The sequence below is a fragment of the Equus przewalskii genome, chromosome 1, assembly GCF_037783145.1.
Source record: "Equus przewalskii isolate Varuska chromosome 1, EquPr2, whole genome shotgun sequence".
Taxonomy (NCBI): Eukaryota; Metazoa; Chordata; class Mammalia; order Perissodactyla; family Equidae; genus Equus; species Equus przewalskii.
In genome coordinates, this window is record NC_091831.1 from 119,580,219 (window position 1) to 119,594,251 (window position 14,033).

The following is a 14,033-nucleotide window of genomic DNA, read 5'->3' on the forward strand; positions in this document are numbered from 1 at the left end:
CCGCTGGGGGATGTGGAGAGGACCCCGGATGTCTCCCAGAGGCCTCTCCCATCTTCTCCTCTGTCCTCCCTTTGTTCCCTTTTCACCTGCCACTTGCTACAGGGACCCAGGCCTTTTGGGGTTTGCTGGGAGTTTTTCCTGAGCCGTAACTGCTGGAGAGGGGGATGTGGCAGACTTGAGACAGCTCCCCTCTCTGAGCCTGAGCCCAGCTTCTGGGCGGCTCTCACAGACCCCACAGGGCTGGCATAGCACCTACCCAGGGCACTCCCTCCCACCTCAGTCTGCCCTGTCTCTCCTGGGCCAGCCCTGCACTGAAGATGCTGCCTGGTTCTTTCCTTTCCCACACCCAGCTTCCCAGGGTGGCCAAGGGGCTCTGGGTCAGGAGTCTTGGAGTTTGGGGGACCCGGGAGAACTTTGGGCTGGGGGCAGAGACTTGGGCCACCATCACCCTTCCTGATCCCGGGCAGACCTTGCCTTCCTTTAGCCTCGGTCTCCTCGTGTAAGAGGAAGGGGCTGGACCAGGGCTTCTGTGGGGCACCCGCCTTCTTGCACACTGTTCTGGGTTCTAAGACCAATATGCTTTGTCCTGGAGGAGCTCAGAGTCTATGTCCCGGCTCCGTCCGTCTGTCTTCCCAGCTCACAGCCAAGCAGCAGCAGCAGCACAGGGGCTTCAGGGCTCCCCTCAGCAAGGCCTCGAGAGTAGGGGAAAGGATGGATGCAGCAGGTTCCAGGAGCGGCTAGTGCAGAAAGTGTGAGCTCAAGCTCTGGCCCCGCCTAGATTGCTAGGTGACCTCCAGTGAGGTCCCTGCCCTCTCTGGACCTCAGCAGGCTCCCTTTTTCCTGTGGGGATGCTCTTGGTGCCCTGATGGCCTCCAGGAGGTGACTTGAGGGATGGAACACACTCCTTTGTCTCTATGGAGGCACCAGGAGAGGCCGGGCAGGAGGAAGCCGTGTGCATTGATGCATGAAATGAGCCCGTGTAAATCCCATGTAAATGAGCTGGTGGGGAGGGGACAGGCTGGGCACAGGCTCCTGCCCTGTTTTTCCCTGATGGGCAAGCAGTACAGCAGGCCTCAGACAGCGGTGGGTGGCAGGACTGTTAAGCTGGGCCCTGGACGGCGCGGAGAGTTGCGCTATATTCTGATGCCAACATCAGACTCTTGGAGACCAGGCTGCAGCCAGGTGCAAGGCCCATCTTTCTGCCCTCTGTCTTGTACATCCCCGCCTCTCACGGGAGTGGGGAGACCAAAGCTGTGAAAGACCAAAGCTCAGCTCTCCTGGGGAAGCCAATAGGGAACCGGAGACTCCTATATGCCTCCCTCCGCTTCATAAATCTTAAGGGCCACAGTCAGTCTGTGTCCCGCCATCCTGTCTCTCTTGGGGGAAGGCCACAGCCTTCTCATCTCTCCACTGCCTGATGTCCTGACTGCCATTCACAGCCCCGCACACCCCTGTCTTCTCTATCCTTTTCTCCCCTAAGTCTTCTACCGACTTTTGCTGGAAATACTCCATACCTTTGCTCCTGTGAGTCTCTCCCCTGGAATGCCAGGAGTAGGATGATCCCAGGCAGAGGTTTCAGAATGACCTTGAATTCTTCAGAATTCAAGAATTCAGAATTCAGAGGAATCCTGACCATCCCCTCCACCACTACCACTAATGCCTCTGCCTGCTCAGTGGGGGAGATGGAGCCTGAAGGTGGGTGTGCCTGGAATCAGGCCCTGGGGTCCTGGCACAGGAAGGCACAGGCCCTGCCCTCAAGACCGTCGCAGCCTGGTAGGGGAGGTGGATGTGGGGCTGGATGGTGAGCGTGCATGTGATTATCCTAAGAGCGAGGGTACCCAACCCTTTGCAGGGGTCAGGGAAAGCTGTGGATGGGCCTCAGGGGATGAGTAGAAGTCCCCTAGGTGGAGAAGTCTGAGCAATGGAAGAGAGAATAGCATTTACAAAGGCCTGGGGGCGTGCAAGGGCCTGGGGTGTTATGGGCTTGGCTGCAGTAATGTGAGCTCCAGGAAGGTGGAGAGAATCTTGTCAGTTGCGGTCGGTCGCAGCTGCATCTCTGGCACCCAGAACAGTGCCTCCAACACATTCTTATCGACTGAATGAGATGAAAGGGGAGAATGTCTGGAAGAGAGATTGAGTGACTCCGTTAGGGCCAGCTCCTGGGAGCTAGGGCCCCAGATCTGTAACCTGCAGGTTCTAGGGAGCCACTGAAGGATTTTGAGCAGGGGTGGAATGAGTGATTTTGGTAGCAATGGTAAGGATGATGGGGACCTGAGACCCAGTTCTTCTCACACTTCATCCCTGCATACCTCCCTCCATGCTCACCCCTGCGTCGCCAGGCATTTCCAGCTGCCTCCAATTTTAGGCTCTCATTGTTTAGAGAAGCAAGTGGAGAGTCTGGGTTGGGCCATCCCAGCTAGGGCTCGGGCCAGGACGTCTGCGGGCGCGGGCTGGTGGAGTGGGACTGAAATGGCTAATTCAGTCTCAGGAAATACTTTTATGTTGGTATTGGTTAACTGTGGGAGGAAGAGGCCTTGGGAAAAAACAAAAACAAAGCCCACATTCCCAAGGTCACCAGTGGCCACACGAGGAAAGAGCAGGACTACACCCAGGAGGCACTTGCCCTGTTAGTGTGCTGGTGCCTTTCTGTAGGGCAGTGCCCATGCCTGAGCTGCTGGACGCACAGCTGATTAAAGTCTCAGAAGTCAGACTGGCAGTTTTTTCAGGTTGAGCAAAATGAGTGGGCTCAGAAGGGCTTACGTGGAGGTGAACACGTGCTTAGGGCTGGGCCTGTACCACCTGGGCAGACACATGACCTGCAACTTTATCCAGCTTGTGAGGCCTGCTCATGTCCATAGCAGACATCACCAATCAATTGTGGCATTCCTTTCTTCTGAGCTCACATGGCCATTTCCTCTGGAACTGCATTCTCCTAGGGCTACTGAGCACTTGAAATGTGGCTCATTTGAACTGAGATATGCTGTAAGTATAAAGGACACACTGGATTTTGAAGATGTCATATGAAAAGGAGAATTTACCTTATTAATAAATTATTACATTGATTACACGTGAAGTGAAAATGTTTTGATATATTGGGTTCAATAAAATATATTGTAAAAGTTAATCTCACCTGATTCTTTTACTTCTATTTAATGTGGCTACTAGAAAATTTAAAATGACCTGTGTGGCTCACATTAGATTTCCATTGGACAGCACTACAGTAGAATATTCGCAGGGAATGTTGTCTTTTCTATTCATGCTAAATCTCCAGTACTTAGAATAGGGCCTGGCATACAGTAGGTACTCAATAGCTATTTGTGGAATGAACGAATGAATCCTGATCAACACTGCCCTCCAGGGAACCACCCCCAGTTGAGCAGATGGACCGTATTTGCTACGCAGAGGCTGCGCAGGAGCTCCAGTACAGGGCTGAAACCCCCTGTTTACGCTTTCTGATTTTAAAACTTGTATCACTGCCTCCGGACTTTCCCAATACCCAGGAGGGGCAGTGCGGGGGCACTCTGGTGAATGTGCTGCGTCCTCTGAAAGGGAACTTTTCAGTTCCTTCTGATAAGGAAGCAGAGCAGCGTGCAGCTAAGGAAGTCACCTCTCATGGGTGTTTGCATGTCTGCGGGTGCTGCTGGTTCACTTCCTGGCCCAGCCCCTGGTCCCTAGGGACAAAAGAGGAAGCTCTGGAGACTTTGAGTTTCAGGGCGAACCGGGACCACCTTAGTCTTTCCCCAGCAAGCAAGGGCTGTAACCGGGAGCATCCTTGTGTCTCCAACCCAGCAGGAGCCTAAAAATAGGCTGCAGTTCCAGCTTCCCCTGCAGTCACCCTTGCTGAGTGGAGCTGTGGGCCCGTCAGCTCCTCCGCAGCCAGACTGTCTGCATGGTCTGCCCCAGCCACTGACTCCCACCCCTGTCTGCTTGGCCTCCGTCCCACCCTAGCCCCTGGGGACCCTGAGCTCAGCGCTCCCACTGTAAGGCCTGTTAAGGGTCTGCCTACTGCTCTGCCCTCCCAAGCCAACTGGACCCTGACTCCCCGGACCTCCAAAGCCCACGCTCTGTCCACTCTCCTGCTCTTGGGAGATATTAGCCAGACACAGAGGTAGGCTGAGGGTGTTCCAGGGAGTGGAACCAGCATGTGCAAAACCAAGTGGTGTGAGAGACCAGGGCACGTGAGAAAGGGTTAGCCATTTACAAGGCTGGTTGAACAAGATGGAGCGGTGGGGCCAGGCACAGGCTGGAAGGCAGTGGGCAGGTCTGCTGGCTCCAACCTCCCATGCATGTGTCCTCCAGGTGTCTCTGTCCTGCCCCACTTGGATCTGGCAGCCCAGGGTAGGGCTACTGTCATTCTGTCCTCTCCACGTGTAGAGCCCAGGGGGACCCTCGGTGCCAGGGTCCATCTCCCCACTCTGGGCCTTCCACATCTCTGATTTGTGGGACACCCTGGTGCCTTCCAGGTCTGAGCTTCTGGGGTTCCTGCCTGCTCATGAGGGCTGCAGGTGGGCAGACAGGGCTTCCCATGAGGCCCAGCGAGAAGAGGTACTCAAGGCAACCTGGAGCATCTGGCAGAGCTGGGACCAGAACCTCTGTGTTCCTGGGTATCCTGGATCCTCCAGGTATCCTGATGCCCAGCCGGGAACTCACTCTGAGGTTGGGCTATCACTGTTGGGGGCGTGTTCTAGTCTGAGTCTGAAGAATGGGGTTGGAGGGCCCACTCTGTGGAGAGCCTTCCTGGTGGCAAGAGTGAGTGTGCAGGTGACACTGTTGGCCCATGATGGTTTCCCCATTCTGAGCTGAGCAGGGTCCCACCTGCAGGAAGTGGGCGCAGCAGACATCACAACTTCCTCTTCTGGGGGGCGACTTGAGGGGAAATGCTGAGCTCATGCAGTGGTTCTTCCCACAGCCCGTGCTGAGAATCCTATTACCAAAGCCCCTTCTTGCCCCAACATCTCCTGCTAGGCTGGCCACAGCACTCGGAGGCCGAGTGTCAGTGTGGGCCTCACTGTTCCTCCAGGAGATGGACCGGGGGATGAGGCCAGGGGGAGGGAGCTTCTTGCCCAGAGCTCTCTGGCCCATGAGAACCTGGGCTAAAACCCAGGGCTCTGCCCTCTTCCCGCCCCCACACAGCACCCTCCCCCAAGGAAGCAGGGGTGGGTGTGATCCAGGTGCTTCTTGGCCAAGGCGAAGCTGTTGGGGGAGGTTTCTAGACTCTTGAGGTTTTCTCACCCCTATAGCTCCCCTGATTTCTCAGCATTGGAAGCCCTGCTCTGTGTGCACATCGTCCACCATTAGATGTCAGACAGTCCTAGGACGTTTGTCCCTGGCTCTGGGGCCTGTCAGAGGTGCTCCCTTCCCCCAGCCACCTTAAAAGCCGAGAGCCACCTACAGCTCTTCTGCACCCTGGATAGCATCCTTGGGACCCTAGACACTTTTCTCAGGTTGAGGAAACTGCAGCTCCTAGAGAAGGCCCTGTGAGTGAGGAGGTCTGGGACTCTTGACATCCTAGCCCTGATACCTCCCTTCCTAAACTCCACCTGCTGCCTACTCACCTCCTCTGGAGACCTGCTTCAATTGTGGTTGGAAATAGGCAGGGCATCAGTGTAAGGAGAGGAGACCCGTTTGCCCTGGCAGCCCGAGCCACAGAAGATGGAATTGTAGGGTTCTCTACCTCTGTGCCTTTCTGTTGGTCTCTCTGTGTCTCAGTCTTTTTCCTGCTCTCTTGGTTTCTCTGTCTCTTCATGTCCTTTCTGATTCTCTCTGTGACGTATTCTCCTGTGTTCACTCACATGGAATAAGCATGTACACACATTACACACAGGCACACGGGACCACGCACATTACCTGCTCGCATGTACACACGTGGAGGTATGCACACCTGTGTGCATGTGCACCCACCCACAGAACCCTCCCTCCACAGGCTCTGTCCACATATTCAGAGAAGGGGCGCCATGAAGCTCTCTTTTCCTGTGTCAGCAGGCACAGGGCAAACCCACATCTAATTTCCAGGCTGTCCCTGCCTCCCTGGCACTGGCATCTGGGAGCTGGAAGACCTAGGCTTGCACCCCCATTGATACCTGGGGACTCTAGTGGGGATCCCTGGGCCAACATGACCTGCAGAGAGAGAGACCTGCCTGGAAGGGAGTAGAGGAGAGCGGAATGTGAAGATGCAATGCGGTGTTGATGATGCACTGGCCCAGAGGGTCTTTAGCCCCTGTCCCATTTGATGCCCTTTCCCTGTGGTCTTGCTGAGATACCCTATGACTCACCTGGGAGCTGGGGACAGAGGATGACTGGACCATAGGAAGCCCCAGGGTGTGGTGGCTGCAGGGAGGAAGGCTGACTGAAAGTGTGCCTTGCCCAAATAAAGCAGGGGACTGGACGTCCCGGCGGGGCAGGGTGGGGGGTGGGGGGGTCATGGTGACAAAGGCCTCCGTCCTTTCAGGACAATGGGCCAGATAAGGCCTACCAGGCACTTGGATTTCCTGAGTGGGTCAGGGCTTCCTGGAATGCCCCACCTTCCTGGTCTCCCAGTGTCGAAGTGATCCCACTAGGGTGATGTCGGGGTAAGGGTGGTGGTTGTGCAGGCAGGAAGCCCCTGGAGTCACCAAGGACCTGCCCTCCTGGCATCTGGGTTGGGGTGGTCCCCAGAGCCTGTCTCCATCCACCACCTACAGCTCGTGGGTCTGCTCTCAGTTCAGAGCCACCCACTTAGTGAACCCTATTAAGTGCAGGCTCTGCGTGGAGGAGGCTGGCGAGGGGCAGGAGGAGCCGGGGCTGGGCACCCGGGCACCTCTCACTTCTGGGGCAGGAGTTAAAGCCCTGCAGGGCCAGGGGCTGACCTCACAGGAGCCTACAGACCTTTCTGAAAGGTGTCACTCATCCACCTCTTTGCCAGAAAGAGGCATTGTTCAGCCAGCTGCCTTGCTCAGCTTCAACAGGCAAGATGATGAGGACAGTATTACAAATAGTGATGGTGGTGATGGTACACTATATATCACCCATATGCCTGGCACTGTTCTAGAAGTTTTACGTGAATTATCTTAATTTTCTCACCAGCCCTATGAGGTTGATACTATTATTATCTCCATTTTATAGTTAAAGGAACCGAGGCACAGAGACTGTAAGCAGTTTACCAAAACATCACAGCAAAAAGATGCATCTAATCTTTGTCCTCAAGAAACTGAGGTTTTAGACCATTTTATCTGATCTCGTTCATTCATTCTGTGGTTATTTATTAAGATCCCCTTCTTTGCTGGGCTTGGTGTTGACATGGGGGATAGGCACAGTGGAGGCGAGCAGACAGATGGGGTCACTCTGGCAAGGAAAAAGGTCAGGCCTGGGGCAGAGCCAGTGGCCCTGGACCAGGGCACCTCATCCACCATCCTCTTGGACCTGAGATACTTGAACATCAGAGGAAGGTGATGGGACTACCTGTTCCAAGAGGCTCAGAGAGGGGAGGGTCACCTGCCAGTCTATCCTCTGAGGCAGCAGAGGTGGTCTACGTAGGGGCCTAGAGCCTCTGCTCTGGCTGGGGCTGCCGCAGGGTGGGGGAGGGACCAGCCTTCTCCTTTGCTGACTCCCACCACAACCATCTCAGGGAGCAGCTGCTTTGGGGGCTAGAGGGATCCCACATCCTGCTCCATCATTATGAAGTGAGCATCTGGGGTGAGGACCTCCATGGGAGCCCTAAGCTGAGTAAAGCTGAATCAGGTTTACTCAGCGGAAAACTCCGCCCTCTGCTGTCTCCAAGCCAGATACTGCAATCAGACCGAAGGAGAAACTTCCTAACTGTTTGTCCATATACTGCTGGAATGCATGCCAAAGGAGAGGCCTTTGGGAGGGTGCCCCAGCTCTCAGGTTCTGTCATACATACATCCAGCCCTGTGAGGCAGGCTGCTGATGGGGAAGCTGAAGGAGGGGACAGGCTCTCCCCTCCCACCTACTCCTCACAGGCTGACTCTGGGGACAGGGATGGGGTGAGAGGGTGGGGCCTTCCCAGGGCAAAGAATGTCTCCTGTGGGATGGAATTTCCAGACAGACACCACAGGCAAGCAAACCAGCCGGACAGACAGGTTCGGCCTTCCTACTCCTCCTTAGGGAGGTTGTTGGCCTTTATTTCTTCATTTTTTTCTTGAGATTAAAATCACCATTTTAAAGTGTATAATCCAGTGGTTTTCAGTATATTCACAATGTTGTGTGACCATCACCCAACTAGAAAATTCCATCACCCCAAAAGAAACTCCTTCCGTGTTAGCAGCCACTTCCTCTTGCCCTGCCCCCAACAGTTTACTGTCTCTATGGGTTTGCTCATACTGGACATCTCATATAAATGGAATCATACAGTGTGTGACCTCTGTGTCTGGTTTTCTTTCACTCACCGTAATGTCTTCAAGGCTCATCCATGTTGTAGTATAGGTCAGTAGTTCACATCTTTTCATTGCCAAATAATGTTCCATTGTGTGGATATGCCTTATTTTGTTTATCCATTCATCAGTTCACAGACATTTGCATTGTTTCCACTTTTTGGCTGTTATGAATAATGCTGTGTGAACATTGGTGTACAAGTTTTTGTGTGGACATATGTTTTCAGTTCTTTTGGGTATCTATCTACCTGGAAGTGGAATTGCAGAATCATATGGTAATTCTATGTTTAACTTTCGGAGAACCGCCAACTGCTTTCCACAGAGGTTATACCATTTTACAGTCCCACTCGCAACGTGTGGTTCCATCCAATTTCTCTGCATCCTCACCAAAACTTGTTATTTTCTGGGCCTTTATTCTTTCAGCACATATTTTGTTGAGCACTATTTGTGCCGGGCTGTGCTTGGGGGAGGGGATGCAGGGGCACCGAGGCTCAGGCTGCTCAAGGGGACAGGGACCCGAAACAGTGGCAGCTGCTGATGAGAGAAGAGAGAAGAAGAGTGACGGGGGACCTACCTGCAAGGGACAAGCAGGGCAGGCTTCAGAGGAGGCAACGTCTATGCCATGGTCCCCCGTCCCTGCCCTTGTCCCCTTCTCAGCACCCATGTCCCAGGGAAGGGTGGTGGTCACGGTGCAAGCACCTCTGCATTGCCATCTGAAAAGCCCTGTCCTCACCTGGCATCCACCCCTAGAGCCTGCTCTTTTGTGTGGAATCCTGTTCTCCAGATCACATGCCAGCGGCCCAGGCCAGACGAGGAAACTGAGTCTCAGAGGGGGAATGGTCTGCCAAAGTCATCCTAGAAGGCAGTGCAGAGGGGAGACCAGAGCCCTGGTCTCTAGACCCCCAGCCTGGGGTCCTTGTAGCTCTGACTGGGTGAGGCCTGGGGTAGCATGAGGCTCGGGGTACAGACGGGCAGGTGGCAGAAGGCTGCAAGGGGGCCCAGGTAGGAGGAAGCCAAGCTTCAAAGATTTTCCCAGGTTGGAGGGAAGGGGCTCTGGGCAGGGTGTGTGTGGCTGAGGGGTGAGCAATAGAGGCCCTTGGGGCCTGCTCAGACCAGTTTCTCCTGTGCCCAGTTTCAGTTCTGCTTCACTCTCCCCCTGAGACCCTGGGGTTAGGGGTGGGACGACTCTTAGTCAAGGACATCTTGATCCCGGGGTGGGGGCCCCACCAGGTCCCGCAGTCTGAGGGAGGAGGCTGGAGGCCTGGCTGGGTCCATCCTCAGCAGGTAGAGGTGAGCTAGGGTCCGGCTTGGCTGGCCTACAATGTCAATGGCCTCTCCTGCTTTCCCATCTTGGAGCTTGGAGTCTCCAGTGGGTAGTGACTGGCCCCCGAAGTGAGGCTTGGGGAATGTCTGTTCAGTGAACTCATACTTTATAGGGGTGCTCACCCCTTTACTCACACGCCCTGAATGACTTGCAGGGCCCCAGGTAAGTCCCTGGTCATGTCAGGTGTTTTGGGTGTGTGGGGACAGGGTGGGATGCAGCCAGCCCCCTGTCCTCCTGGACAGCAGGAGAGGCCTTTGTCCCCCCACCAGCATGCTCAGGGCACTGGAAGAGGTGGTGGTGTGGCGCTGATGGGGCTGCAGACAGGTGGGACCAGCCTGACCTGGGCGCTCAGGCGGGTGTGTTGGCTGCCCCAGACCCTGCCTGAGCCTGGAGGAACACTTTCTATCCCACCACGGTGATGTGAGCTCAGAACCATGCCCTAGATTTACCAAAGATGATCCCAATTTGAGGTCTTGTACCACCCTTGGTCATGTCAGGGGCCTTCGTGGCCCTGTGGGGAGGTGTCTGGGGCTGCTTCCATGTCTTTGGTTCTCTGGGGTCTTTCCAGGGTTGGGGTGCATCCTTCAGGGGCTCTGGGCACTGGCAGAGAGGCCTCAGGCCTGCCTTGACTGTCCCTTCCCCCACATCCTTGCCCAGAAGGCTCCTTCCAGAGGCCTCCGCAGGCAGCTGGCTCTGGGAGTTGGGGGCTCTGGGAGCTGAGAGGGGGCCATGTGTCTCACAAGCCCACTACCTGCCCTCTTGCCCCCTCCCCCACATCCCATTTCCTCATCTGGGGCTCTGCTCACTCAGGCTGACATCTTTTGATTTTGGTCCCTGGCAGCCCCCACGCCTGTCCCAGTGGCTGCTGTGAAGAAACGCACGTCATTGGGGGAAGTCCAGAAGATGATCTCCAAGCACCTCCTGCCACCCCAGCCTCCTGAAGGCCTCAGTTCCCCATCACGGAGCTCCCTTGGGGCTTCGGGGGCAATTTTTGGATCTTTAGTAAAGGAAGGGCCTCTGAGGGGCTGGGTTTTCCTTGGGGCTGCCCTGGTGTCGTGGCGTTGTGGGGTGGGGAATTTGGCAACACCACGGGCTCAGTATGGCTGAAACTCCCCGGATGGCTTACCTGCCTAAGGATGAGCCTCTCTGCTGCCCCACCAGGCCTGGGCCTCTGTGAGGACAGAAATCGGGACATCGTCTGTGCCATTGGGACGAGTGGTATGGGGTGCCAGAGCTCTGACAGCAGTGAACCCAGGGCCGGGGGCATGAAAACCGAGGCACCATGTTAGCACAGCAGGCACTACCCTAGGCTGCTCAAAGTGATTCTTGAATTCTGTCTTTTTGGAAAAGTAGGTGTTAGCTGGGCAAAGAAGGAGCTGAGGGGGACTGTGTGGTCAGAGGCCCAGAGGTAGGGAGCAGAATGACCTACTTGGGGGAAAGCAAGTGTTTCCACATGACTGCCTGGAGTGGAGTAGACGCATAGGAACAGGAGGGCAGAGAGTGGGCAGGTAGGCTCAGAAAGGACCCTGAGGGCTTGGCCACGGAGCGGGAACTTTCCCGGAAGCCAGTAGTGGGATGGAGAGTGGGGACCCTCCTGAGCCCCTCACATCTGTGCAAAGAGGCCTCCTGCTCAAGGCTGGCATGGGCAGCCCCCACCCCATGGCAGATGGCAGCTGACTCAGCCCTGCCTCTGTGAGGGCCTGCGAGAGGCTGCTCTCATGAGCCATCTGAGCCATGGCATGGGCTGGGCTGGCTCCTCGGGGCTGCCCTCGACCCAATGTCTCAGGGTTCTGCCATTCCCTCCTCCAGGGGTCTGGCTGACCACCAAGGCCCAGCTGGGAACCGGCCCTGGGACCTGCTCCCTGGCTCCCACCCTGCTCTATCTCTGAGGGCCCCACACGGGACACTGTTGTGCATTGACGGGGGCACCAGAGGCAGGCGGTCAGGAGAGAAGAGACTCACGTGAGGAGAACCTGGGCAGGAATCCACACGCCCTCCCCCGGGGTGCCTGAAGGTTCAGAGTGTTCTGTAAGAGTCTGGGGGCTGGCCTCTCTAATGTCCCTCAGCTGGGCCCCCAGCACCCCCACATACAGGCTCAAATAGGCCGACACTGACAGAGGCAGAAAGCAGAGCTGGCCCTCAGTCCCGCCCTGGGCCCAGGCCCTACTTCTGGGGAAGGCAGGTTGGTGCAGAGGGGAGGGCATGAATTTGGAGTCACCCAGTCCTGGATCCAGATTCAGGCTCTGCTGGGGTGTGTGCCGAGGCGGCGACAGAGTGGGGAAACAGCAGGTCATATATGCTAGTTACCTTTGACCCAGTAATCCCACTTCTGGGATTTTGTCCCACAGAGACACTTGCACGTATATGACATATGCACGAGATTATTCACAGCAGCACTGTGTGACAGCAGAAGATTGGAAACACCTTCAATGCCCATCAACGTGGGACTGGCTTGGACTATGGTATGTCCCCATGATGGAATACTATGCGGCTATAAAAAAGAATGTAGAAGCTTTCTATGTATGAATGTGCAAAAAAGCTCTGGGATTTTTGTCAAGTGAAAAAGCAAGTACAAGTCAGTAAAAAGCAGAGAAGTGGCTCATGCCCAGGCGGGGAGCAGGAAGCAGCATGACCTGCTCAGGAGATGTGGGGAGTTCAGTGTGACTGGAACGAAAGGACAGTGCCGGGCAAGTGACATGGAGACTAGCTTGGGAGGGCCCCTGGGCTCAGAAAAGAAACTGAAAACTACCAGGAGCCACGGGACAGTTTTCAGTAGGTGCTGATCCGCTCTGTGTGGCAAGGAGATCTGGCAACTGCAAAGCAGTAACCCACATGTATAACATGCTTTACGCACATGTTGTCTCATTTAAATTTCTCAACAACTCCAAACCCCATGAGAAAGTCTCTATTATCATCATCTTCATTTTACAAATGAGGGAATGGAGCACAGAGAGGCTAGGGAACCAGCCCAAAGTCACACAGCTGATAAATGGCAGAGCCAGAGAAAGAACCCAGCCAGTCTGGCCCTGAGCCCAAGCCCACGTCACTTTGCTATCCTGCCTCTCAGAGTGGTGGCTGGACTGGAGGGGGCTGGATGGAGGATCTTATAAGAACCCAGGCAAGACACAATGCGGGGGGGGGGGGGAGGTGAGGAGGGGCGGTGAGGAGGTGGGACGAGTATGTGTGTGTGTGTGTGTGTGTGGGGTGGCGGGGGAGAGTGGCTTTTGGGATGAGGACCCAGGTGTAGATTTAGAAGTTTTTAAGGAGGCAGAAACAAGGCCTGGTGGTTGAGTAGGGTGTAGGGCTGTAGAGGGGCGGATGGAGTGCCCCCTGGGTGCCAGGGCTGTCTTAGGAACTGGGCTCACTCAGTCACCAAAACAGGCAAATATCTCTGCCTTTACTGCCTTTGCAGACAATACGTATTACTGGTAATAGGTATGTAAATTACATAGTCTGTTAGAACTGTGGAAAAAATAAAATAAGGGTAAGGGGATTGCCAGTCCTTGTCAAGGAGGCTTCTGGTTTTAAATGGGCTGGTCAGGGTAAGTCTCACCAAGAAGGTGACATTTGAATGAAGACAAGAAAGTGAGGGAGTGAGCCTTGCAGGCACGTGGGGGAAGGGCGTTCCAGGCAGAGGAGCAGGAGCTGGGACATCTGAGATGTTTCAGGCATCAGTGGAGTGCAGAGTGGGCAACTGGGGAGAGGTCTGGATGGGGGATGGCGGGGTGCATGTTTGGGTGTCTGGGTGTCGACAGCACAGAAGACATTTAATGTCTTGAGACTGGATGAGATCAGGAGGGAGAGTGAAGCTGGTGCTTGGTCTCAGCATCTGGGACAACAATGAGAGAGAGAAGGGAGGACAGGTTTTCGGGAGATGACAAGCTGTGAGTTCCTGAGAGACATCCTAGAGGTGGTGTCCAGCAGGCAGTGGAATTATCTGGTCTGGAGTTCAGGGGAGGAGCCGGAGGGCCGGTGCCTTGAGTCTGCAGGAGGAGGGCAAGCTGGGGGTGGGAGAGGTCTGTCTCCTTGGGAGGGGGAGGGAGAGGAAAAGGCCCAGGACAGAGCTCTGGGTGGAGCTCTGAGGAGAAGGAGGAGGGAGAACCAAGAAGGGACTAACAGGAGGTGGGAGGAGGTGTGGTGTGGTCTCAGGAGCTGAGACGGCCGCAGGATTCAAGCAGAGAGAGTGAGAGATCAGCAGTGGAACAATGCTGAGAAGTCGAGTCAGATGTGGGCAGAGAAGGGGCCACGGAGTAACAACTGAGAGGGTACCAGTGACCTTGGTGGAGTGTTGGGGCGGGAGTCAGATCTCAGAGGTTAAGAGGAGGTGAAAGGTGGGTGGC